This window comes from Palaemon carinicauda, chromosome 9 (assembly GCF_036898095.1).
Source record: "Palaemon carinicauda isolate YSFRI2023 chromosome 9, ASM3689809v2, whole genome shotgun sequence".
Classification (NCBI taxonomy): domain Eukaryota; kingdom Metazoa; phylum Arthropoda; class Malacostraca; order Decapoda; family Palaemonidae; genus Palaemon; species Palaemon carinicauda.
The window spans coordinates 92,131,488-92,133,987 of record NC_090733.1 but is presented as its reverse complement, the minus strand read 5'-3'; the positions used below and the strand labels follow the sequence as shown (position 1 = coordinate 92,133,987).

General features: G+C 30.0%; 1 pseudogene; it reads left to right on the top strand.

Moving 5' to 3' along the window:
- Window positions 1-2,500, top strand: part of LOC137646542 (sodium- and chloride-dependent GABA transporter 1-like) — a 43,997-nt pseudogene that overhangs the window by 26,131 nt on the left and 15,366 nt on the right.

The window sequence follows — 2,500 nt, the reverse complement described above, 5'->3', positions numbered from 1 at the left end:
ATATGATTAGTCAGACACTTGCACAAATATTCTTCTAGAATATGGGCTTACCCGGACTATGTCAATATACTCAGATCCATCTTTTTACATACTGTGACCATTTGACTATATTGAGGTATCGTTTAATTTTCTACTGTTTATTATTTTTTCTGAAATTAACATCAAAGATATACATTTCACCTCTGAAAGGAGAAGTTATTTATCAATTTCTTCACTCATTTTAACCTTCGTTTCCAAATATCTTCCTAATCTCTCGCACGCATCCATGTTTCGCGTATTTGCGCCTCACTTCTCTCATTATGGAATTAACTGGTGGATTCTCCTATAATAATCTTCAGATACTTATGGGACTTTAACAAATATTTAAAAAATTAAATCTTGTTTCCCTTTATTCTCATAATTATGCTGAGACCAAAATTTACTTCTTCCTCTTTTAAAAAGCTGTTATCTTCTACAAGTTCTGCTGTTTTGTTAACCCCTTCAAACTATCAAGGTATAGTCGGCAAATCCTAGTCAGTGCACACTCGATTTACGACTCTTTCACTTATTTAACAATTTCAACCTATAATATAATATTATGACCTGAGCCTGTTATATTCCCATAGCTGATTTACATAGTTTTAAAATGGGGTAGCAAGACCCTTTTAAGAATATGTAAATCAGTTATGGAAATATAACATGCTTAGGTTTTTGCTAAATATAATCAATAAACCAGTTACTCTCCAGCTTACACTTCCAACAAAGACTTTCATCAGATATTATCAGTGATCCTTCCTAGTAGTATGTATTTCATGTCAACCGTTATTGAATAGAGATTCTGATGGTTTGTTTTAGTTACACAGAACAAGTACGATTCGAACGGCATTATAATATAACTTTTTTTATCTTCAAACTGGCTTCATAATATCCTGAATAAAAACTATTTATATAGACTTACACTTTTGGTTTCCCACGAACCCTGTTTTTCTCTTCATCCTTTATAGTTTGAATATCTCATTGCAATTCAGTAGCCACATTTCACACCTCAGATTCATTTTAGAGGCTGCTCATATACATTACTAAGGCTAATAAATAACTTATAAATATTCTTGAATAAATAGCTTTCATGAAAAAAATTCTTATCCTGCCATTTTGCTTATACATAATATCACTTCGATCAAATCCCATTTTTCTTACTATATATGATCTTTGTAGTCCTCGCTTTATCATAAAGACCATTCCAGTTCACCTCAATGAATGTTTCGGAACCAGACGAAAACAGAACACTGGTATCTTCCGCTGACGAATTTTTCCAGTAAGTCCAGTGAGCTTTTTTTTTTTTTTTTAAATCTATCCCAGAAACACATTTGCTTCTTACTTGAAATTTCATATACACAATTTTTGTCTTTCTTAAATCCAATGCCAAAATAAGATTAATTTCTTACATGAAAGTTAGTACATACCGTTGTTGATATGTTCAGATTTCCTCACCAAAGATTCTGTCTTTATGGGTAATACCTTCTCATTTACATGTATAATTCTCATTTACTTTGTTACAGCCGTAAAATACACGATATAACAGGAGGTAATGATGAGACTGGTGACGTTATGTGGAATGTGATGGCAACAAATATTTTTGTCTGGATTATTGCCTTCCTTTACATATTCCAAGGCATCAAAATCACGGGAAAGGTAAGTCCACAATGTACACATACATACATACATACATGCATATATGCATACATACATACATACATACATACATATATATATATATATATATATATATATATATATATATATATATATATATATATATATATATATATACATACATATATATATATATATATATATATATATATATATATATATATATATATATATATATATATATATATATATTGTAAAGTATAGATATAATTACATTATATATTAAACTAACATAGAGAAGAATAAGTATCGAAGCACTTTCTAGTTGTATACATACATACATACATACATACATACATACATACATACATACATACATACATTGTAGTTGAAATATATTCACATGCTAGATTAAACTAACAGAGAAAAAATGGTATGAAGCGCTTTCAAGTTGTATACATACATACATACATACATACATACTTACATACATATTAAAGTCTTGATATCATTACGAACTAGATAAAAGCTAACAGGGGGAAAAGAGGATCCACTCAGGTCATATCATATCTCAATAATTACCAAAACATTTCATGTCAGCAGTTGATTGCAATTTTTATCTTGTGTTGAAAAGTTTAGCGACAGCGCTTCGAGCAAAACGGACACAATTTTCCTGTCTGAACTCAACAAAAAGGGTACGAGATGTTTTTTCATCAAGTTAACTTCCTCTTTTTTTTTGTACTGTGAAATTATAAGCCAGTAAATGACGTTCACGTCAGAATAGAATTTTTTTGATAACTTTTCCATACGACAGACTAACTGTTATGATCTATAATTCTTCAATTTTGTTGGAGCTCATGTTTGTTGA